This window comes from Bos indicus, chromosome 8, assembly GCF_029378745.1.
Source record: "Bos indicus isolate NIAB-ARS_2022 breed Sahiwal x Tharparkar chromosome 8, NIAB-ARS_B.indTharparkar_mat_pri_1.0, whole genome shotgun sequence".
NCBI classification, from domain to species: domain Eukaryota; kingdom Metazoa; phylum Chordata; class Mammalia; order Artiodactyla; family Bovidae; genus Bos; species Bos indicus.
The window spans coordinates 67794058-67819690 of record NC_091767.1 but is presented as its reverse complement, the minus strand read 5'-3'; the positions used below and the strand labels follow the sequence as shown (position 1 = coordinate 67819690).

The 25633-nt window shown below is 43.7% G+C and overlaps 1 pseudogene; it reads left to right on the top strand.

The window, feature by feature from the left end:
- LOC139184412 (enhancer of rudimentary homolog pseudogene) overlaps positions 1 to 6344 on the top strand; it is a 172194-nt pseudogene extending 165850 nt beyond the window's left edge.
- The last annotated feature ends 19289 nt before the right edge of the window (positions 6345 to 25633 follow it).

Here is a 25633-nt window from a genome sequence, read left to right as displayed (position 1 = left end):
CCTTCTACTTCTGCCCCCAATCCCTCCCAGCATCAGGGTCTTTTCCAATGAGTCAATTCTTTGCATGAGGTGGCCAAAATATTGGAGTTTCAGCTTCAACATCAGTCCTTCCAATGAACACCCAGGACTGGTCTCCTTTAGGATGGACTGGTTGGATTTCCTTGCAGTCCAAGGAACTTTCAAGAGTCTTCTCCAACACCACAGTTCAAATGCATCATTCTTCGGCACTCAGCTTTTTTCACAGTCCAACTCTCACATCCATACATGACCACTGGAAAAACCATAGCCTTGACTACACGAACCTTTGTTGGAAAAGTAATATCTCTGCTTTTCAATATGCTATCTAGGTTGGTCATAACTTTCCTTCCAAAGAGTAAGCGTCTTTTAATTTCATGGCTGCAATCACCATCTGCAGTGATTTTGGAGCCCAAAAAAATAAAGTCTGACACTGTTTCCAATACACACATACACATATATATACATATATTTATACATATGTGTGTGTGTTTATTCTTTTTTGAAATCCTTTTGTAGAGATCTGATTTCATGATTATTCAATCTTTTATTTTAATTTTAATATACACTGATATACTGCTTGCTCCTTGTCAGGTGATGCATTAATCATCTTGCAAATACTAACTCATTTAATACTCATGGAAGATTTAATAGTGGATCCCAATATAGCCTGTTTAAAAAAATTTTAAAAAACCCAAGTTGCCTCTATTTATAGGAGATGAACTCAGCATGTCCAGTTCCATATCCATGAGCTTATCAGCTTCTCTAGGCTTTACCTAACATGTTTTGTTTTGGTATAAAACCTTGTCACTGAAAAGCTTTAAAATTTTTATGTACACTTCAGCAAGTGAAGTGGAGTGAAGAAAATAGAATTTCCCTGGGGTGACTTGAGAATCCCACAGGGTCTTGAGGTCATTCTGATGGGTTCCTAGTCCCAGTGGACAGACCTGTGGCTTGGCCAACAGCAGGTTCAGGAAGCCAGGGCAGATGTGTCTTGATCCAAGAACTACACCCCTGCCCACCACTCACTGCCAGAAATTGTTTTTTGTTCTTTTTCATTTTCTGCTAAATTGCTGCTACAAATTTGCTTCTGGAAAGAACACCAGGTTTTGAAATAAGACACTTATCTCTGTTTCATTGCTATTAGCTGGGTGACTTTTAGCAAGTCACTTATTTTTTTCAGAGGTCTTCACTTTTCTCATCTGTAAAAATAATCATGTTTGCCAAAAAGTCCATTTGGGTATTGATATGATAGTATAGGCAAATCCAATCGAAATTTTTGGCCAACCCAATAGGTTGCCACATTTGTAATGGTTAAAGAAAAGATAACTTATCACTACTTAAATCAGAGGTTGGCAAATATTGCATAGGAACCTGGAATGTCAGATCCACAAATCAAGGCAAATTGGAAGTGGTCAAACAAGAGATGGCAAAAGTGAATGTCGACATTCTAGGAATCAGCGAACTGAAATGGACTGGAATGGGTGAATTTAACTCAGATGACCATTATACCTACTACTGTGGGCAGGAATTCCTCAGAAGAAATGGAGTGGCCATCATAGTCAACAAAAGAGTCCAAAATGCAGTACTTGGATGCGATCTCAAAAACGACAGAATGATCTCTGTTGGTTTCCAAGGCAAACCATTCAATATCACAGTAATCCAAGTCTATGCCCCAACCAGTAACGCTGAAGAAGCTGAAGTTGAATGGTTCTATGAAGACCTAAAAGACCTTTTAGAACTAACACCCAAAAAAGATGTCATTTTCATTATAGGGGAATGGAATGCAAAAGTAGGAAGTCAAGAAACACCTGGAGTAACAGGCAAATTTGGCCTTGGAATACGGAATGAAGCAGGGCACAGACTAATAGAGTTTTGCCAAGAAAATGCACTGGCCATAACAAACACCCTCTTCCAACAACACAAGAGAAGACTCTACACATGGACATCACCAGATGGTCAACACCGAAATCAAATTGATTATATTCTTTGCAGCCAAAGATGGAGAAGCTCTATACAGTCAGCAAAAACAAGACTAGGAGCTGACTGTGGCTCAGACCATGAACTCTTTATTGCCAAATTCAGACTTAAATTGAAGAAAGTAGGGAAAACCACTAGACCATTCAGGTATGACCTAAATCAAATCCCTTATGATTATACAGTGGAAGTGAGAAAGAGATTTAAGGGCCTAGGTCTGATAGATAGAGTGCCTGATGAACTATGGAATGAGGTTCGTGACATTGTACAGGAGACAGGGATCAAGACCATTCCCATAGAAAAGAAATGCAAAAAAGCAAAATGGCTGTCTGGGGAGGCCTTACAAATAGCTGTGAAAAGAAGAGAAGCAAAAAGCAAAGGAGAAAAGGAAAGATATAAACATCTGAATGCAGAGTTCCAAAGAATAGCAAGAAGAGATAAGAAAGCCTTCTTCAGCAATCAATGCAAAGAAATAGAGGAAAACAACAGAATGGGAAAGACTAGGGATCTCTTCAAGAAAATCAGAGAAACCAAAGGAACATTTCATGCAAAGATGAGCTCGATAAAGGACAGAAATGGTATGGAACTAACAGAAGCAGAAGATATTAAGAAGAGGTGGCAAGAATACACAGAAGAACTGTACAATAAAGATCTTCACGACCCAGATAATCAGAATGGTGTGATCGCTGACCTAGAGCCAGACATCCTGAAATGTGAAGTCAAGTGGGCCTTGGAGAGCATCACTATGAACAAAGCTAGTGGAGGTGATGGAATTCCAGTTGAGCTATTTCAAATCCTGAAAGATGATGCTGTGAAAGTGCTGCACTCAATATGCCAGCAAATTTGGAAAACTCAGCAGTGGCCACAGGACTGGAAAAGGTCTGTTTTCATTCCAATCCCAAAGAAAGGCAATGCCAAAGAATGCTCAAACTACCACACAATTGCACTCATCTCACACGCTAGTAAAGTAATGCTCAAAATTCTCCAAGTCAGGCTTCAGCAATATGTGAACCATGAACTTCGTGATGTTCAAGCTGGTTTTAGAAAAGGCAGAGGAACCAGAGATCAAATTGCCAACATCCACTGGATCATGGAAAAAGCAAGAGAGTTCCAGAAAAACATGTATTTCTGCTTTATTGACTATGCCAAAGCCTTTGACTGTGTGGATCACAATGCTGCTGCTAAGTCACTTCAGTTGTGTCCGACTCTGTGGGACCCCATAGACGACAGCCCACCAGGCTTCCCCGTCCCTGGGATTCTCCAGGCAAGAAGACTGGAGTGGGCTGCCATTTCCTTCTCCAATGCATGAAAGTGAAAAGTGAAAGTGAAGTCGCTCAGTCGTGTCCGACTCTAGCGACCCCATGGACTGCAGCCTACCAAGCTCCTCCATTCATGGGATTTTCCAGGCAAAAGTACTGGAGTGGGGTGCCATGTGGATCACAATAAACTGTGGAAAGTTCTGAAAGAGATGGGAATACCAGACCACCTGATCTGCCTCTTGAGAAGTCTGTATGCAGGTCAGGAAGCAACAATTAGAACTGGACACGGAACAACAGACTGGTTCCAAATAGGAAAAGGAGTTCGTCAAGGCTGTATATTGTCACCCTGTTTATTTAACTTATATGCAGAGTACATCATGAGAAACGCTGGACTGGAAGAAGCACAAGCTGGAATCAAGATTGCCGGGAGAAATATCAGTAACCTCAGATATGCAGATGACACCACCCTTATGGCAGAAAGTGAAGAGAAACTAAAAAGCCTCTTGATGAAAGTGAAAGAGGAGAGTGAAAAAGTTGGCTTAAAGCTCAACATTCAGAAAACGAAGATCATGGCATCCGGTCCCATCACTTCATGGGAAATAGATGGGGAAACAGTGAAAACAGTGTCAGACTTTATTTTTCTGGGCTCCAAAATCACTGCAGATGGTGACTGCAGCCATGAAATTAAAAGATGCTTACTCCTTGGAAGGAAAGTTATGACCAACCTAGATAGCATATTCAAAAGCAGAGACATTACTTTGCCAACAAAACTTCGTCTAGTCAAGGCTATGGTTTTTCCTGTGGTCATGTATGGATGTGAGAGTTGGACTGTGAAGAAGGTTGAGTGCCAAAGAATTGATGCTTTTGAACTGTGGTGTTGGAGAAGACGCTTGAGAGTCCCTTGGACTGCAATGAGATCCAACCAGTCTATTCTGAAGGAGATCGGCCCTGGGATTTCTTTGGAAGGAATGATGCTAAAGCTGAAGCTCCAGTACTTTGGCCACCTCATGCGAAGAGTTGACTCATTGGAAAAGACTCTGATGCTGGGAGGGATTGGGGGCAAGAGGAGAAGGGGACGACAGAGGATGAGATGGCTGGATGGCATCACTGACTCAATGGACGTGAGTCTGGGTGAACTCCGGGAGCTGGTGATGGACAGGGAGGCCTGGCGTGCTGCGATTCATGGGGTCGCAAAGAGTCGGACAGGACTGAGCGACTGATCTGATCTGATCTGATCTGGCAAATGTTTTCTATAAATGGCCAGATAGTAAATATTTGAGGTTCTGCAAACAAAGAGATAGATTGAGGATGTTTTGGCTTCTGTCCATGGACTTCTCCAGGTGACCATATTGGTGTGGGTTTCCATTCCCTTCTAACCCAGGGATTGAACCTTGGTCTCCTGCACTGCAGGCAGATTCTTTACCATTTGAGCCACCAGGGAAATACCAAATATCTGAAGCTCTGCAGGCAAAGAGATAAAATTGAGGATATTATGTAGGTTCTTAAACAAGAAGAGAGAAAATAAATTTCTTCAAATTTGTTGTTGACAAAATTTTAAATATGATAATAATAATTAATACTATGTAATTAATAAAAATTGAGGTCAGTATTTCCAACTTTATTAAGGCATAATTGACAAATAAAAATTGTGTATATGTAAAGCAAACAAAGTAATGTTTTGGTATATGTACACATTAAAGAATCATTACCACAATCAAGCTAATTAGCATGTCCATAACCTTGTATAATTTGTGTATATGTATATGTATGTGTTTGTGGTGAGAACACTGGTTATCTCTCTCATAGCACATTTTGAATATAGCTTTTTACAATGTGCATGTGTGTCTGCTAAGTTGCTTCAGTCGTGTTTGACTCTTTGTGACTCTATAGACTACAGCCCAGCAGGCTCCTCTGTCCATGGGATTCTACAGGCAAGAATACTGGAGTGGGTTGCCATGCCCGCCTTCAGAGGATCTTCCCAACCCAGGGATCAAACCCTCGTCTCTTATATCTTCTGCATTGGCAGGCAGCTTCTTTACCACTAGCACCACCTGGGAAGCCCCAGTTTTTTTTGTTTGTTTGTTTAAATACATGTCAACTAATAAAATGGAATTGGGGTGGGGAGGGATTGCATTTCCCTCATTTGGGGCTTCAAAATTAGCTTTTTCTGTCATCAAATTAGTTGCAAATGTTCATTTGTGGGAGGAAAGACAAAAACAAAAACCTTTAGTTTACAGGCTGTAAAAAAGAAAAAAAAAAAGGACCAGATTTGGGTCACTGGCCGTGGTTTACTGGCACCTGACCTAAATCATTCACAGGTGCATCATAGATTTTTAACAAATACCTGTTTCCTCCTCCATGAAGTAAGCTGACTGGATCCTACTTAACAGAATGGCACCCCATTAAAGGGAATGATGGTTTCAAAAACCTTCTAAGACTTTCTCCTTAGTCATCAAATCTCACAGCTGGCTCCAACTGTCCATTACAGTGGAAGCAGCAGGTCTGTTAAAAAAAACCTGTGCCTCAGTTTTTCTCTTCCATAAAATGGTGATAAATCTTTTCTTTATGTTTTATAATCCAGTCAGTGGTAATGATTATACCAGGAAGTGGTAATAGTATTAGAACAAAGAGAGAAGGAAAAAAACCTGTATTTTAAAAAATCAGTCGTGAAATCATTTACAAAATATATATCTGATAAAAGCCCTATATCTAGGTTTTGTAAAGAACTCTCGGGGGATTGGCTGCGGGTGGTGCTGCAGATAAGCTCCTGTGTGGCGACAGCAGGAGACTTTGTCGCGACGTCTCATGCCACCGTGTGGGTACAGCCTACCAAGAGGCCAGAAGGCAGAACTTCCGCTGACTGAATCTGTGAATAAGTGCCTGGAAGGTGTTTGTAAAATATATGAAGAGCATCTGAAACAGCCCCTCTACCCAAATGATATCAGTCAGTTGTTTGATTTTATTGATGACCTGGCAGACCTCAGCTGCCTTGTTTACCGAGCTGATACCCAGATATACCAGCCTTATAACAAAGACTGGATCAAAGAGATCTACCTGCTCCTTTGTGGACAGGCCAAACAGGCTGGGGAATAGTTTGAATATGGAAGCATTAGGGAGAAGGGGGTGGGCTTGGAGCACAGGTGTGTGCAGCGTGCTGTAGTGGAAGTTTTGTATTATAGTAATCCTGTTTCCTAGGTCTTCCCAGGTGGCACTAACGGTAAAGAACCTGCCTGCCAATGCAGGAGACACAAGAGACATGGGTTCAACCCTTGGTTAGGAAGATTTCCCTGGAGGAGGGCATGGCAACCCACTCCAGTATTCTTGCCTGGAGAATCCCACGGACAGGATACCCTGGCGGTCTACAGCCTGTAGGGTCAGAAGGAGTTGGACACAACTGAAGCGACTTAGCACAGATGCAATCCTGTTTCAATCTTGGTAAACCTTAGCTAGGATTGAATTTATTAGATAAAATGTGATGATCTTGTTCAATCTGAAACCACTTTTTCCCCCTTCCCCCCTTCTTTTTACTTAAACATTTTTATGATGATTCAGATGGAAATTGGTTTTTGTCAGTTAATGTTGGCTCCAGTCTCTCAAACTGTTCATACTTGCTTTATAACATTCACTGTACTAACCCTTCTTCAAACTGAGGTGGAGGTGGTGGCACAATTTAGTTATGTCCTCCAGATAAAGTCTTAGTGAAAAACAAATGTTCTTTAGTCATATATAAAGGACTCTCAAAACAATAAAAAGAAAAGAATTTAAAAAGTAGGCAAAATATTTGAACAAACACATCATCAAATAAGATATAAAGAAGCACATGAAAAGGTGTTCAATGTCATAAATCTTAGAGGAATGCAGATAGAAATCTCAATGAGATACTGACACACCTTGATCAGAATAGCTAAAATTCAAAACAAACACACAAAACTGAGCCAAAAAAGCAAACATTATCAACTGTTGAAAATCTGAGAACTGAAGCTCCCACAACCTTGCTGATGGGATTGGAAAATGGTACAGCCATTTTGGAAAATAGTTTGCCATTTTCTAAGCTAAACATGTGCATGTCTGTGCTCAGTCACTCAGTAGTGTCTGACTCTTTGCGAGACCCTATGGTCTGTAGTCTACCAGGCTCCTCTGTCCATGACATTTTCACAGCAAGAATACTGGAGTGGATTGGCATTTCCTCCTCCAGGGGATTTTCCCTGACCCAGGGATCAAACCTACATCTCCCGTATCAGCAAGAGGATTCTTTACCACTGAGCCACCTGGGAATCCCAAAGTTAAACATACACTTACCATATAACCCAGTAAATACCCTAGATGTGTACCTGAGAAATAAAAACCTATGCTTCCACAAAAATCAGTATGTGAATGGTTGTGGTGACTTTTTTCATAATGCCTCCAACTAGAAATAGCCTGTCTATCAACTTGTGAATGGATAAAACTGTGGTATATCCACACAACTGAAAACTAGTTAACAACAACAACAAAAAAAAAAAACACAATAATGTGGATGAAACACAAATGCATTCTGCTAAGTAAAAGAAATCATATTCAACAGGCTGAATATTATATAATTTCATTTATACGACATCCTGGAAAAAGCAGAATTACAGAGACAGAAATTAGATCAGCAGTTTCCAGGAACTGCAGTTCGAAGAAGGGTGGATTAAAAAAAGTGGCAGAAATGTTTTAGTTCTTGACTGTGGTGGTGGTTAACATAACTGTATGCATTTGTCAAACTCATATAACTACTTCCTCCCCCAAACTGTGATTTTTTTTTTTTTATCAGAATGTAATTGCTTCACCATTCAATATCATGGTAATTCAAGTCTATGCCCCAACCAGTAATGCTGAAGAAGCTGAAGTTGAACAGTTCTATGAAGACCTACAAGACGTTCTAGAACTAACACCCAAAAAAGATGTCCATTTCATTATAGGGAACTGGAATGCAAAAGTAGGAAGTCAAGAAACACTTGGAGTAAGGGGCAAATTTGGCCCTGGAGTCCAGAATGAAGCAGGGCAAAGGCTAATAGACTTTTGCCAAGAGAACACACTGGTAAAAACACCCTCTTCCAACAACACAAGAGAAGACTCTACACATGGATATCACCAGATGGCCAACACCAAAATCAGATTGATTATATTCTTTGCAGCCAAAGATGGAGATGCTCTATATAATCAGCAAAAACAAGACCAGGAACTGCCTGTGGCTCAATCATGAAATTCTTATTACCAAATTCAGACTGAAATTGAAGAAATTAGGGAAAACCACGAAACCATTCAGGTATGACCTAAATCAAATCCCTTATGACTATACAGTGGAAGTGAGAAAGAGATTTAAGGGACTAGATCTGATAGAGTGCCTGATGAACTGTGGATTGAGGTTCATGACATTGTACAGGAGACAGGAAGCAAGACTATCCCCAAGAAAAAGAAATGAAAAAAAAAAACAAAATGGCTGTCTGAGGAGGCCTTACAAACAGCTATTAAAAGAGGAGAAGCCAAAATCAAAGGAGAAAAGGAAAGATATAGCCATTTGAATGCAAAGATCCAAAGAAGAGCAAGGAGAGATAAGAAAGCCTTCTTCAGTGATCAGTGCAAAGAAATAGAGGAAAACAATAGAATGGCAAAGACTAGAGATCTCTTCAAGAAAATTAGAGATACCAAGGGAACATTTCATGCAAAGATGGGCTCAATAAAGGACAGAAATGGTATGGAACTAACAGAAGCAGAAGATATGAAGAAGAGGTGGCAAGAAAACACAGAAGAACTGTACAAAAAAGATCTTCACAACCCAGATAATCATGATGGTGTGATCACTCACCTAGAGCCAGACATCCTGGAATGTGAAGTCAAGTGGACCTTAGGAAGCATTACTATGAACAAAGCTAGTGGAGGTGATGGAATTCCAGTTGAGCTATTTCAAATCCTGAAAGATGATGCTGTGAAAGTGCTGCACTCAATATGCCAGCAAATTTGGAACACTCAGCAGTGGCCACAGGACTGGAAAAGGTCAGTTTTCATTCCAATCCCAAAGAAAGGCAATGATAAAGAATGTTCAAACTACCACACATCTGCACTCATTCCACACACTAGTAAAGTAGTGCTTAAAATTCTCCAAGCCAGGCTTCAGCGATATGTGAACCGTGAACTTCCAGATGTTCATGATGATTTTAGAAAAGGCAGAGGAACCAGAGATCAAATTGCCAACATCTGATGGATCATTGAAAAAGCAAGAGAGTTCCAGAAAACATCTATTTCTGCTTTATTGACTATGCCAAAGCCTTGGACTGTGTGGATCACAATAAACTGTGGAAAATTCTGAAAGAGGTGGGAATACCAGACCAACTGACCTGACTCTTGAGAAAATTGTATGCATGTCAGGAAGCAACAGTTAGAACTGGACATGGAACAACAGACTATTTCCAAATAGGAAAAGGAGTGTGGCAAGGCTGTATATTGTCACCCTGCTTATTTAACTTATATGCAGAGTACATCACAAGAATTATTGTGCTGGAGGAAGCACAAGCTGGAATCAAAATTTCTGGGAGAAATATCAATAACCTCAGATATGCAGATGACACCACCCTCATGGCAGAAAGTGAAGAAGAACTAAAGAACGTTTTGATGAAAGTGAAAGTGGAGAGTGAAAAAGTTGGCTTAAAGCTCAACATTCAGAAAACAAAGATCATGGCATCTGGTCCCATCACTTCATGGGAAATAGATGGGGAAACAGTGGAAACAGTCTCAGACTTTATTTTTTGGGGCTCCAAAATCACTGCAGATGGTGATTGCAGCCATGAAATTAAAAGACACTTACTACTTGGAAGGAAAGTTATGACCAACCTAGATAGCACTCTAAAAAGCAGAGATATTACTTTGCCAATGAAGGTCCGTCTAGTCAAGGTTATCTCTTTTCCAGTGGTCATGTATGGATATGAGAGTTAGACTGTGAAGAAAGCTGAATGCTGAAGAACTGATGCTTTTGAACTGTGGTGTGAAGAAGACTCTTGAAAGTCCCTTGGACTGCAAGGAGATCCAACCAGTCCATCCTAAAGGAGACCAGTCCTGGGTGTTCATTGGAAAGACTGATGCTGAGGCTGAAACTCCAATACTTTAGCCACCTCATGCAAAGAGTTGACTCACTGGAAAAGACCCTGATACTGGGAGGGATTAGGGGCAGGAAGAGAAGGGGATGACAGAGGATGAGATTGTTGGATGGCATCACCGACTCAATGCACCTGGGTTTGGATGGACTCCGGGAGTTGGTGATGGACAGAGAGGCCTGGCGTGCTGAGGTTCATGGGATTGCAAAGAGTTAGACATGACTGAGTGACAAATGAACTGAACTGAGACAGCATATTAAAAAGCAGAGACATTACTTTGCCAACAAAGGTCCATCTGGTCAAGGCTATGGTTTTTCCAGTATTCATGTATGGATATGAGAGTTGGACTATAAAGAAAGCTGAGCGTCAAAGAATTGATGCTTTTCAACTGTTGTGTTGGAGAAGACTCTTGAGAGTCCCTTGGACTGCAAGGAGACACAACCAGTCCATCCTAAAGGAGATCAGTCCTGAGTGTTCATTGGAAGGACTGATGTTGAAGCTGAAACTCCGATACTTTGGCCACCTCATGTGAAGAACTGACTCATTTGAAAAGACCCTGATGTTGGGAAAGATTGAAGGCAGGAGGAGAAGGAGACAACAGAGGATGAGATGGTGGATGGCATCACCAACTCAATGGCCATGCATTTGGGTGAACTCCAGGAGTTGGTGATGGACATCAAGGCCTGGTGTGCTGCAACCCATGGGGTCTCAAAGAGTCAGACACGACTGAGCAACTGAACTGAACTGAATTGCTTTACATTGTTATGTCAGTTTCTGCTGTAGCATGACATGAATCAGCTCTGTGTATATCTATATCTCCTCTCTCTTCCCACTGCCTTCCCCACCTTCTGAATCACCACAGAGCACTGAGTTGAGCTCCCTGTGCTCTGCAGCAGCTTCCACTAGCTATCTATTTTACACATGGTAGTGTATATATGTCATTTCCAATCTTCCGATTCATCCCACCCTCTCCTTCCCCTCCCCATGTCCACATGTCTGTACTCTACCTCTGCTTCTGTTTTCCTGCCCTGCAAATAGGTTCCACAGATATGCATTAATACACAATATTTGCTTTTCTTTCTGACTTACTTCAGTCTGTATGACAGACTTTAGTTCCATCCACATCTATACAAATGACCTTATTTCATTCCTTTTAGTGGCTGAGTAAATGCCATAGTATATATGTACATCTTCTTTATCCATTCTCTGTGTTTGGATGTTCAGGTTTTTTATTGAGTTTAGCTCAATAACCTAACTTTAGTAAGAAAAAATAAGCATCCATCACATAGGGAAGGTTCACTGGTAAGCCTTAGATTTCAGGCAGTAATGTGTCACAGGTCATGTCAGGAATAGGTGAAAGGGGTATTAGGTCTGGGTGACCTGGAGATTGCAAACCATAAATCTGATTGTTTCTTCTGGAAGGCCATTTATCTGCTCTCTTCTTCCTCTGTCTTTCCTGTTCCCCACTCACTGGTCCTCAGTCCCAGCTCTGCAGAACACCTCCAGTGCATCCTTCTACTCCAATACTCTGCCAGAATATGGGCCATGTGGAAGGGAGGCCTCCCCATATCAGCCCCCACCCCCAGCAAGAGCACCTTTGTGTTTGGGAGAGGAAGACCAGACTACAGGTGGAGCCAGTCATTATGCTGGTTTCTGGCTGGTGTGGGCATGTAAACAACAGGAAGCCAGTGCAGGAAATTACAGAAATCATGAGCTCTTGTTCTGTCTAGGCCAAGTTTAATCAGGAGGGCCCAGCTTATATTTGGGCTATATTTTGTAGCCCTCAGGAATGATCTGAACTAAAGTCAATGAACATCTCTATTTCCAATTGAATTGCTGCCTTGGTATGACTGGCGAGCCTCTGAACAAGGAGAATGGGTGTGCAGGGATGGACCCTGAACAGCCTTGGGGATCCCACCTCTATCTCAAGAATCCTGGGGAAGCTATGCTGAGACTGGAATTCAGGTCTTTCACAGGATGCCTGGTTAATAATTGGGCTTCCCAGGTAGTGCTAGTGGTAAAGAACCTGCTTGTAAAAACAGGAGACATAAGAGATGCAGGTTCGATCCCTGGGTCGGGAAGATCAACTGGAGGAGGGTATGGCATCCCACCCCAATATTCTTGCCTGGAGAATCCCATGAACAGAGGAGCCTGGCAGGCTACAGTCCATAGGGTCACACAGAGTTATATATATATATATGAATCACTGAATTTTAAATCAACTCAATCACTTGTTAACTGAATCACTAAATTGACTATAACTTCAGTTAAAAAAATAAAGAATTATAAAGGAGCCTCAAGACATAGCCCTGCTGCCCTGCAGCATAGAGATTAAGAGCAGAGTTCTCTCCCAGACTGGTTGAGTTTCTGCTGTTTCTCTGTCTCTTACCACTCACATCAACACAGACCCTCTAAACAAACCTTTGAGCCTCGGTTTTCCCATTTCTAAATGGGAATGCTAGCAGTATCTATTTTGAATTGTTGTGAGAATTAAACACAGATTGAAAAACTGAAAGCTCTTAGAATGTTATCTAGCTTATGGTAGACAGTTGAGAAAAGACAGATTCATTGCTATTCACTGGTCAAATTCTATTCAGCCCTGACTTTGGAAGGGAAATCTGATGTAAGCAGCACTTTCTGGAAGGCAGCAGGAGAAGGGACATATGTGGGAAATGTATCCTGTGTGATATCCTTCACAGGCTGCATGAGGCCAGTTATGGGGAACATGATACCTACTGATTTCTGTCATCTGTCACCAGAGTTGGTGCTCCCTTGAGCTCCCTTGCCCATAAGAGACCACCTCTAGGAAGGGTGGCAGAAGGCAGGTGTTGAAAGGGTGTTTGACAATGAGGACTGTCCCATCCTTTCTCCAAGGCTCCCCGCTGCCCAAATACAGCTATCTCATGTTTATTTCCATGGCTCTGGTTTTCTGATACAAGCTTGGCCTTTTGAGAAACTGAAGATCCCAGACATAGTGAATGTGATTTAGGATCCAACTCACAGTTCCCACCTTGTGCTGAAGATGTTACAAATTGTCCCTGGAGGCAGGATGTCTCTATATTGAAAACGAGAACACAGCAGTGCAGGAACAATCAACAAGGCCAAACACCGTCTCCTGACCTTTACATCAGTAGTGGGTAGCTCGGTTCTGAGTTAATGAAGGATTATCATTTCAGGCCAAGCACCACACCTCCCACCTCCATCCCCAGCTGTTCAATGCCATCATCTTCTGCCTTGTGTGTTTCTACTCTGGAAAACTGCCAACACCCTCCAGCCCTCCAGCCCTATACTGGTTTTACTGGTTTTCTCATTGTCAAGTGGAATCTCTACTCAACAATACTTTTTTTTTAATGTTTTATGTGGACCATTTTTAAAGTCTTTGTTGAATTTGTTACAATATTGTTTCTGGTTTATGTTTTGGTTTTGTAGCTGCAAGCCATGTGGAATCTTAATTTCCAAGCCAGGGTTCAAACCCACATCCCCTGCATTGGAAGGTGAAGTCTTAACCACTGGACCACAACAGCAGTCCCTCAACAAAGCTTCTCATTTCAATTTCTTCTGGCCAGTATTGCTGAGACAGAGTGCTAAGGCTCTAATTTGGTCTAATTTGCTGATGCTATTCAGCATTTCCTCTCTGATATGGCTCTCCTACACCCCACAGATTTCTTAGCTTTTCTATTAATACCTCTGCAGCTCACCCTCTTCTGCAACACACTCCAACTCTTAAGGAGCTGTGCTGGGAAAGCGGTCAGTGTGATCCTCATCAAACTTGACCTTGCTTGACTGCTCCATCAGCCTTTCCCAAAGCAGAGTATCACTCACACTGGAAAATTCCCTCTGTTTATCCCACAACCCCCTCCAGCTACTGCTCTGTTCTTTTCCTTTACTCCAGTGACAAAGTTTTGTAAAATTCATATTTATTAGCTGCCTCTGACTGCTCATTTTCCATTCATACATCAGCCCACTTCAGCTGAGTTTCTGCAATTCCTTTCACTTACTCTCCTCTAATCCAGGACACCAATGACCTCCATGTTGACAAGTCTGCTGGAGACTTTCCTGTTTGATTTTACTGGAACACTTAGCACTGTTGATGACCCCTCTTCCTTAAAACTCTCCTCTCTTGATCTCTTTGGATGCCGTACTCTCCTAGATTTTTCTTTCACATTTTTTTACTCAATTGCAGCCTCCTTTGCTGCCATGACTTCCCAGGACCTTGAGGAGAACTGCTATGACTCCTTCTTTTCTCTCTCTTCCTGCCTATCTCATCTGTTCTCCCTGTTGCAAATGCTTTCTGGGTATTCAGTTCAGTTCAGTTACTCAGTCATGTCTGACTTTTTCTCTGGGTACTGGCAACTTCCAAATTCATATCTCCAAAGTAAACTACATGTCAGAGCTTCAGTCTTGTATATTTAATTGTCTACTTAACATCTCTATTTGTTTTTTTTAATTTAAAACCTTAAAAAATTATTTTACTGAAGTATAATTGATTTACAATGTTATGTTAGTTTCTTCTGTACAGCAAAGAAATTTATATATATATATACATTCTTTATCATATTTTTTCCATTCTGGCTTATCACAAGATATTGAATATATTTCTCTGTGCTATACAGTAGGGCCTTGTTGTTTATTTATTCTATATATACTAGTTTGCATCTAATAATCACAGACTCTCAATCCATCCCCCTCATGTCTCTTTTCCTCCTTTGCAACCAACCACAAATCTATTATCTATGTCTATGAGTCTGTTGAATAGATAAGTCCATTTGTCATATTTTAGATTCCACATACAAGTGATAGCATATGATATTTGACTTTCTAACTTCACTCAGTATGATAATCTCTAGTTGCATCCATGTTGCTGTAAATTGCATTATTTCACACTTCTTTATGGCCAAGTAGTATTCCATCACATGTATGTACCATATCTTCTTTATCCGTTTATCTGTCAATGGGCATTTAGGTTATTTCCAAGTCTGGGCTATTATACATAGTGCTGCTCTGAACATAGGTGTGCATATATCTTTTTTAATTACAGTTTTGTCTGGGTATATGTCCATGAGTGGGATTGCTGGGTTATATGGAAACTATTTTTAGGTTTTTGAGGAGCCTCCATATAGCTTTCCATAGTGGCCACACCAATTTACATTCCCACCAATAGTGTAGTGGTGGTCCCACATCCTCTCTGGCATTTGTTATCTGCAGATTTTTTGGTGATGACATCTCTGTTTGGATATTTGACTTGCTTAGGCTTAACATGTCTGACACTGAGCTCTTGATAACCCTCTCTACTAGTTCCTTCTCCAGTCCTCCCCATGCCAGAAACATAAGGGTCAGTCTCGATTGCTCTTTCTTATCTCCCAGATGTAATCCATCAATGTGCATGCATGCATGCTAAGTCATTTCAGTCATATTTGACTCTTTGAGACCCCATGGACTGTAGCCCACAAGGGTTTTCTGTCCATGGGATTTTCCAGGCAAGAATACTGGAGTGGGTTGCCATTTCCTCCTCCAGGGCATCTTCCCAACCCACGGATAAAATCCAAGTCTCTTTTGTCTCCTTCATTGGCAGGCAGGTTCTTTACCGCTAGTGCCACCTGGGAAGCCAAGTGTTCTCAAGTTTATTTCTAAAATAGATCTTGGAAACCTCAACTCCTTTCCTCTCTGTGATGTAATCATCATTGGCCAAAACCATATCAATATCCTTTCAACTGGTCTTCCAAAATTCTCTACAGATGCCATCAAATCCATCCCTCACATTAGAAAAATCCACTGGAAACACCAATCATCTTCTCTATTGCAAGGCTGATAAAACCTACCCACAGAAGCGTGGTTCTGATCTCATTCATTCCCCGCACTCATATACACAAAATGTTTAAGTGATGGCATACCCCTTTGCCTTCCTTTTATTTTCTCTTTTTATTAGATTCCTAGACTATTTCCACATATTGGAACCCCATACTTTTTATGCTGCATGGCTGCATGCCCAATGGAAAATCTAGCCTAGTGGCCAAAATTAGGTGATGTGCTATCAGGGTTGCGTCCCAACATGTCTTTTCATTGTTCTTCTCAGTACATTTTTGGGTTCCAGCTTAGAGTCGGATGTTAATCCTACATCATTTATTAGTTCACTATGGAGAATTAAATTGCAACCCACTCCAATGTTCTTGCCTGGAGAATCCTGTGGATGGAGGGGCCTGGTGGGCTGCTGTCCATGGCGTCGCAAAGAGTCAGACATGACTGAAGAGACTTAGCATGAATACATGAATTGAAGAAGGAAATGGCAACCCACTCCAGTATTCTTGCCTGGAGAATCCCAGGGACAGAGGAGCCTGGTGGGCTGCCATCTATGGGGTCACACAGAGTCAGACATGACTGAAGCAACTTAGCAGCAGCAGCAGCATGGAGAATTAATTGTTTGCAGAAAAGCTGAGAGCCATGGAATGGTGTATAAGCAGTTGTTGCTATCAACTTTGAGGAGCATGTAGAAAGCTCCAACTCTGTCGCAAACCACTCTCCCAGTGACTTGCACCCAACACCTGGGGTTATCTTAATAGAGCCACTCATTCAATATTGTCTTCAGTGGAAAGAATAAAAGTTGATTTACCAGTCAATAGTAATTCCAAACAGAATGCATGGGGCTTTATTTTAAAAAGACTTAATAAAAGGAAGGAAAGAGCTACTTGCTACAGGCTGGCCAACCTAGAGATGAGACAGGACAGCACTAAAAGCTCAAGGTCACTCTGTGCAAATGGCAGGTGGAGAAGAGCTGGCTGAAGTGGGCAGTGGGCACCTTCCCAGTGTTGCCAAAGGCCCTAAAGGCTTATCTTTCAGCCACAGGTTTTCTTTTCTCCTTGGTTCTCACCAGCCTGTGATTCTGTCTTCTCCAGTAGACAGTAATCTCCTAATGAAGTAAGATGCTTCCTCACCATTGTCCCCTCAGCACCTCTTATAACCAGCACACAGTAGTTCCTCATTAAATATGTTCTGCATTCAAGGAAGAAGAGTTGCTGTGTGTTACTCTGGGAGTGGACAGGGGCAGTGAAATTGGAGATACAGGGTTATAAATGGGCAGCATGGTCAACCACAGATTCCTCTGGAACTTCTTTGTGTCTGGTCCTGTCAGACATTGGAGAAAATTCAAGAGTTAAATAAAATACCCTACCCCTTGATCTAATCGAGGACTTCTAAGTAGAGATGAAGTAAGTATAACAGGGTGCACAGTAAGAATTCTGAGAGAGAAGAATAAACGAGCTGGAAATAGGTCTACAACAAAGATGGCACCTAACAATTTCAGACAGAAGCCAGAAGAAAATGTTATTTTGGAAAAAGATGAGCAAACAACCTACACGAAGACAGAAAGGTAGAACCCAGTGTAGCTCATCTTTGAGTCAATGAGGGGGCCCACCTGGGAAATCTGAATGGAATCAGAACTCAGAGACTGCAAAAATAAGCAGGTTTGCTGGGGATGCAAATCAGGGTGGGTCTAAATCATCAGGCCCTGGGGGTCTGGGTGTACAGGGGTAAGTTAAAGACCTAAAGCAAGATGCTGGAAGAACTATGTTGGGATCTGGGCTGTCACTTCAGTTTCACACTCATTCTCAGTACCTTCATTGTATCCAACTCTTTGTGACCCCACGGACTGTAAACCACCAGGCTCCTCTGTTCACGGGATTTCCTGGCAAGGATGGGTAGCCATTTCCTTTTCCAGGGGGATCATCCAAATTTATTAAAACAAGGATCTCTCACACCCTTCTCAGCTCGATTTCTCAGAGACTCAACTGGGAACCCGTGTACCCAGGAACTGTTCCAGAAGCACGGTTTTTATGAACTCTAATGTGCAAAATGGAGAAGAGAGAGACTGATCAGATTCCTTGGAAAACTCCTTGGAAAAGCCTCTGATTATAATCCTCCCTCAGCAGTGTTGGGGGTGGGGTGGGATTGCATGAGAGCAGTGAGGCTGCAGGACAAAAGTCCTGAGTCTTGGATAGGATCCCATCACTTCACAGGCTGTGTGACTTTACAAGTGACTTCTGTTCCCCAAATGCCAGTTTTCCATCTGAAAAAGGGGCTATGGATACCTGTTTCCAAAGTTGAAAACATTTGATAGGAGAGCATCCCTGGAAATGCACACCTGGGTGATCAGCAGAGATTCTGTGCCCAGTAACTACCCTGAGCTTCCAGGCTGTCATTGAACCAAGATCGCATCAGGCAACCACAATGGCAATCTCACTCCCAGGTGGAGTTGAGGATGGCTGAGTCCCTTCCCCAGGGCTCAGCCCCTGGAGCCAGACCCCCTCATTAATGCCTTTAGTGTTCATTTCCACTCTGCTGAGTCCATTGTTGGTGGTGACACTGCAACCTTCCTACGCAGGGGCCTCCAGTCATGTGGCCGTGAGAGAACTGGAAACAGTGATTAATAAAAACCCAGGACCTCTACCCTTCTGGGGAGGGTGCTGTCTCCTCAGCATGAATATACATGGACCCCCTGGGCTTACTTGAAGCCTGGAGAGGGGACACGGTGGGCTGGCTCACAGCTGAGAGTGGCAGGCAGGCTGGTCACCGGGGAGACGCAACAAAGCCCGCTCTGCTCCTCACCGAGTGGAGCAGAGCAGGCAGCTTTCAGCAGCAGTGCCATCAGCCTTGCCATCACCCAAGAAGACAGGCTGGCAGATGTGAACATAAATACATCCCCCTCTTGCCTCACCTCAGTGCCCTGAGGAGCTATTAGAGACTTAAAATTACCATTTCAGTAAATGGAGAGAGAGAGAGAGAATTGGAGAGGAAGAGGCTGTGTTTGTTAACTTGGGGACATTGTTGGCTTTTCTGGCTCCTTTTTCCTCTGTGGCACCCTGGGGAGGGTGGAGACAGGCTCGGTCTTCAGAGGTGCAGGAGCGACACCTTCAGATCCTGCCCTGTCCCTTCTCAAACTCAGATTAGGATCCAGCCTCGCCTAAAGCCAAAGAGACATCCATACCACATTGCAGAGGGTTCTGTGATGCCAGGGAGATAGGAAGGTGTCAAGCCTGAACCCCCTTCAGGTCCCCACCCCCAAGGAGAGGGGCTGGGGCCTGAGTTCACAGAAGTTTTCTAACCCTAAGTCTGGTGGAGCTTAGATCCATTACAGTCATTCAATAACTGCTTATTTAGTTCGAATGAATAAATTCTAGATGTTTAGTAAATATTTGGTGATGGATGATTGATTGAATCAAGCAAGGCATTTGAATCCCCTTGTACAAGACAACAGTCTCTGGAAGGAATCATCTAATGTGCTAGGTAGTCACTTAAGCCTAAATATGTCCCATCATGACTCAAGTGCAGGTTTGAGTGGAGAAGGGGAAAGAAATGTGCACACACACACACACACACACACAAAACACATGCATGACTCCACACTGTGGTCATGCAAACACACCCACCAGCAGCCCGTGGCCCTCGCTCATTCACACTGCAAGTGTCAATGGATGACCTAATTTGGCATCGTGTGTATGCAGGTGATGGAAGGTGAGCCAGGAGGGGGTCTGCTCTCATGGCATGAACCCTCCTGTGGGGAAGTCAGAATATAAACAAGGAAATGAACAGGGCAACTGGGGATCTAGAGAAGCCCTTAAACACACATTTTCCTTCCTGCGTTCTGAATTTCTTCTTTAGCTCCTGTGAACATTTAAAACAGCACAAGCAGAATGGGTAGCTAGCTTTCTAGGGTACAGGGCCAAATCTAATCTCTGAATTGTTGTCTCTTGCCCCATATCTCAACAACAGGACCAGGAGAGTCAGCCTGCCCTGCAAAGGAGAGCGTTAAAAAGCTGCCTGTGGCCCACACTGCAGAGCCTGGATTTGAAGTTGTTTCTTAAGCCTGGATGCCTTTTCACTCAGCTCCTTTTGGATTCAGGCCAAGAGTGTCAAGGGGGTGGGTGTGTCCCAAGATCCAAGTGGATTTCCTTTTCTCTCCTTGTGAAGGAATGGCTTATTTGGCAGAGAAGGTACAATCTGAGAAGGTCTTTGTGCTTGGCTTAATACCCTAGATTCACCAGCTTGAAATTCCTAGTACTTTTGAACCAGGGAACCAGCATGTTTATCTTGAACAGGTACTGTAAATTATGCCATTGGTCTGGCTTTCAAAAACTGGGTAGAGCTTGACTTTGGGTTCATCAGTTATCTCCTGGAAATTCCCTTTCTTCTAGAACATGAGTCAGCATTTGTTCTAAGTGTTCTTCCAAGCCTGATGCCCCAGGAAGGATACTTTGAATGTCAGTCCCAGACTAAGTGTCTGAGACCTGGAGATCCAGTTCTTGAGAACAAAACAAGAGTGAGTAAAGCCCCATTCAGAACCCATCCATGCTGGTGCTCCTACTGTGATCGAAATCTCTGCACTTTATCTAAGATGTTAGGAGACTCTCGGGAGGCACTTGGTGAATGAAGATCCCAGTCTTTCTACTGGGGTAATAAAATGTGAGACAAAAACACACAAACAAAATCCTTCTTCTCTTTGCTACCTTTACCACTTGAGCTGAATGCTGCATCTAGGAAATAGCTCAAGACTGAAAGAAGAGGCAGAGAACAGTGGTCTGATTGTTTACACCCTTCCTTCTGTTTGGGATCCTCTGAGAGCTGGAAGCAGACTCCATCAGGAGGAAGACTCAGTGTTCCAGATACTTTAGTTTAATCTATGGACAATCAGTCAGGATATGCTTGGTTATTCGGAGGCAACAAATGATCCCTAGCTCTTTCAGAATCAAAGGTCACTCTGGCTCATACTCTGCGTCCAGGGAGAGCTGGCTGTGGGACTCTGTTCATCCTGGCCACTCAGCAACCCACATTGATAGGAGCTTCATCACAACACAGACTCACACAATCACTATAGCAGGAAGCAGATGTGGCAAGTGGTACCCTGCATCTTGGAACTTCACTGGAGGGAGGGACTTGCCTGGTGCTCCAGTGGTTAAGACTCTGTGCTTCCAAAGCAGGGGACAGAGGTTTGAGTCCTAGTCATGGAACAAAGATTCCATATGCTATGTGGCGTAGCCAAAAAAAAAAACCTCACTGGAAGTGACATACATAATTTCTGCTCACATTTAATTAGTCAAATCATGTCCTGTGGTCATAACTAATTTTTATGACAATCCTACTGCATGTTCAGAAAGAGAGAAAACTGGAAATAGCTATGAGTAAAATCAACAACTATACCCACGTGTCAAGGCTGAATATCCTTCGTCCCCACCACACCTGGCATTATGGAAAGAGTGACAAAGGGCAGGGTTCTGGACAGAGTCTTTTCTTTCCATTCTTATTAAAAGGACTTACCTTTCCTACTGTCCTCAGGGATAACATAAACAGTGAGTAGTGGATGAAAAGAACAAATAACATTTGTTGAATACTCAGTGCCAGGCACTGTTGTAGCACTCCAATCCTCATGGCAGGGCTATAGCATAGATCAAGTATCAGCCGCTTCACAAATGAGGAGGCTGAGACACAGAGGACTGCGTAACTAATCCTAGCTTATGCAGGGAGAATCTAGGATGTAGTACGTGAAGTCCAGTCTAAAGCTGGCTCTTACGCACTGTGTTGGGCTTGTGTGCTAAGTCACCTCAGTCATGTCCAGCTCTTTGCCACCCTATGGACTTTAGCCTGCCAGGCTTCTCTGCGCATGGAATTTTCCAGGCAAGAAATACTGGAGTGGGTAGCCATTTCCTCCTCCAGGGGATCTTCCCAACCCAGGGATTGAACCCATGGCTCTTACATCTCCTGCCCTGGCAGCTGGGTTCCTTACTCTAGCACCACCTGGGAAGCCTACTCTTGATAGGAGGTTCCCAATAAGCTTCCAAATGCCATCCTTCCTGAGTACTGACCCACACTTCTGCCTCGGACTTCACTGTCAGGGGCCTGTCGGGGGCCTCCAGGAGGTCAAAGGAGCATCACTGCTTTCTCCTGGGACCCCACACTCATAAACAAGTATCTGGGATCTACCAGGTCTGGTATGACCTCATCTTTCTGTTCATGAGCTCAGAGGCCAAGGCACAGGCTGCCTGAACCCCAGAACCTCCCAAATTCCAAGAAAAAAAGAATACTTCTCTGTGTGAGCCTTCTCTTCACCCCAGTCAGCTTCTCGTCTGACTTGGAGAAACACAGCCAAGGGCGGGGCTCCCTTCCTCCTCCAGCTCTCTACCTGCAACTCTCAGGAACCATGCGTTTCACTTCTCAGAGGCTATCTTCCATAAAATAACGTCTGTCACTGACAGCCGCCCTTGAGGGCCTTGCACTGGGGGCTCTTTCTGCCAAGAAGACAGGGCTCCAGAAAGTTTGGGGGGCTCAGGAGATGCCTGTGAAAGGATCTTAAAGGCCAGAGCCTCACAAATGAGGAGGGGGAGCCCAAGTGGAAAACGAGACCTCTCTATGTTCTGTGTTGCTCCGGAGAACATACTAAAAGGCTCGTGCTGTGTCCACCCTGGCTGTGAGCTCCTCCGAGACACGGTTTCCTGTGCCCTTCTTTGCCAGCCCCTTGTGCCCACCCAGATGAATTACCACTGAGCTCAGGGGTCATTCCTGGGATATGGGAGATGACAAAGGAGGAAGATAGAGATGCCTCAGGTCATAAGCTAAAATTTACAACCTGAGCCCATACTGCCCAGATTAACACCCCTCTCTCCAGAAGACCATAGTCAAGAGCCAGAATTTCCCTCTTGGGCAGAACTTGAAGGCCAGAAGCAGATCCACTGCCTCCTAAACATAAAATTCAATGCCTTGGTCCTTAGGGACACTTCTTTGAGTAAACAGTTGCCTTTTCTTCAGTATTTTCCAACAAGGAAATGCTCCTATTTGGTGATGGTGCTCAGTCATGTCCAACTCTTTGCAACCATATGGAATATAGCCCACCAGGCTTCTCTGCCCATGGAATTTTCCAGGCAAGCATACTAGAGTGGGTTGCCATTTCCTCCTTCAGAGGATCTTTCCAACCCAGGGATCCAACCTGCATTTCTTGTGTCTCCTGTTTGGCAGGCAAATTCTTTACCACTGAGCCAGCTGGAAAGCCCTGATACTCCCATTTGGTCTCCCCTAACTCAGGGTAAATAAGCTTATCAGTTTTCCCCCTTCTCACAGACAGGGATGGCCAGGCAGTATGAGAAGGTCACAGCGGCTGGTGAAGTGCAAGGGGAAAGGGATGTGAGTGGAGAAAAGCCCACATGGGTCATGGGCCTTCCAGTGCAGAATGGGAAAAAGTCTTCCTTCCGGGGACCCTAGGGATCAAAGGGTCTGCCCCCCAGAGGCACCTTGCAAGGTGTGCAGAACAAGGCAAGCATACACCATAGCACTGGAGTCTCCAGTTTCATTCTGCATTCCTCTCTGGGAAACAGGCCCAGAGATGGCGACTGGATCACTGCTCTGGGCCGACCAGACTCAGACTCTGACTCCATGAACCAGTGGGTGCAGATACATCAGAACCTAGGGCGCCTGGATGAAAACCCCAAGGGGACAGGTCAAAGGTCAGATTTAGCAGTTCTACCTGAGTGCCGAAGAATTAATGTTTTCAAATTGTGGTGCTAGAGAAGACTCTTGAGAGTCCCTTGGACAGCAAGGAGATCAAACCAGTCAATCCTAGAGGAAATCAACCCTGAATATTCATTAGAAGGACTGATGCTGAAATACTTTGGCTACCTGATGTGAAGATTCAACTCATTGGAAAAGATCCTGATGCTGGGAAAGACTGAGGGCAGGAGGAGAAGGGGGCAACAGAGGATGAGATGGTTTGGATGGCATCACCGACTCAATGGACATGAGTTTGAGCAAGCTCTGGGAGATGGTGAAGGACAGGGAAGCCTGGTGTGCTGCAGTCCATGAGGCTGCAAAGAGTCAGACACGACTGAACGACTGAACACCAACAACAACCTGGCACTCAGGCACATGAGGTGACTAGATGCTTCCCAGCCACGCAGAGAACCTGGCCCAGCCTTGGATCTGCTGCCTGGGGCACCCCCTGGAGAGCTCAGCCCGGGTTGGCCTGCATCCCTGATGCTAGCTTCTGGGTAGTCCCTCTGAGGGCCTTGGGTCAGCTGGGAGCCCAGGGATGCTGATCTCATTATGCCTGGAACCAGTAGCAGGCACAGCATGGGTGCCCAGCTCAGATCAGAAGAGGATTTCAGGGCTCCATTTAACCTAATTGGGCCAGCAATCCTGTAGTACAAAAAGCCAGGCGCTGCCTGTTTTGTTCCACTCCTCGCTTTGAAGTCTTGCCTCATCGAGTTTTTAGACAAGAGATGCAAGCATTTGGTTGCTCATATTTAATGTGTAACACAGGAGATCAAAGAGCAGATAGAGATGGAAAACATCAGGGCAATAATTAGGGATTACGCCAGGAGCAGTGCCAGCTCCCCTCCCCTCCCAGCACCCAGCCCCATTCATTCCTCAGCCCTTCTTTCATCCTCTCCTTAATTTTCTCCACCCTCCCTTGTCTCTTTCGTTCATCTCTGCTTCTCATAACCTCCCTTCCTCTTTTCTCTCCATTTCACCTCCTTCCACCTTTGCCATCTCCTCTTGTCATGACAATCGCCCACCCACCTAAGCTCCTGCTGTCTTTCCCAAATTAAAGATCCTTCAATTGGAACTTCCTTGGTAATTCACTCATTAAGAATCCATGCATGCACTGGATGGGGCATGGGTTCAGTCCCTGGTCTGGGAACTAAGATTCTACATACTGTGCAGTGAAGTGAAAAAAAAAAAAAAACCTTCTGATCTTCCAGGAATCCCCCCTTCTCTGCTTTCTCTTCCTCCTTCCCTTTTCTTTCTGCCATCTTCTCTCTCTGCCTCTTTCTCTTTCTCTCCCATCCACACTGCCTTGCCTGATACTAGAGTCACCATGACAACAGGCCTCCATGACAATGACAACCCAGGGAACATGGCCTCTTTCCAACTGGGATTCCAATGCTTACTGGAGTCTACTCCCTGACTCCTTAGCTCAGGTGGAGAATGAGCCTCTCCACAGTTTTGCAAGTCCACCAGCAACAATAGAGTGGGAAAATCAAAGAAGTAGACATGGGAGAGAATGAAAGAAGAGCAGAGTTTCAGTTCTCTGCTTCCTCTCTGATTGGGACAGAAAAGGACCACAGCCAGCAAGAAGGAGAGTTACAGAGACTGGGGTGTCTCTTTTCCCATCCTGCAGGGCTCAGTAGAAAGGAGCTTAGGGTCAGAAACAAGAACAAGGAGTACAACATCCAGAGTAATGTGTGTGGCAGAAATTTCTCTTCCAATAAATGAGAGTGAAATAAACACAGCTCC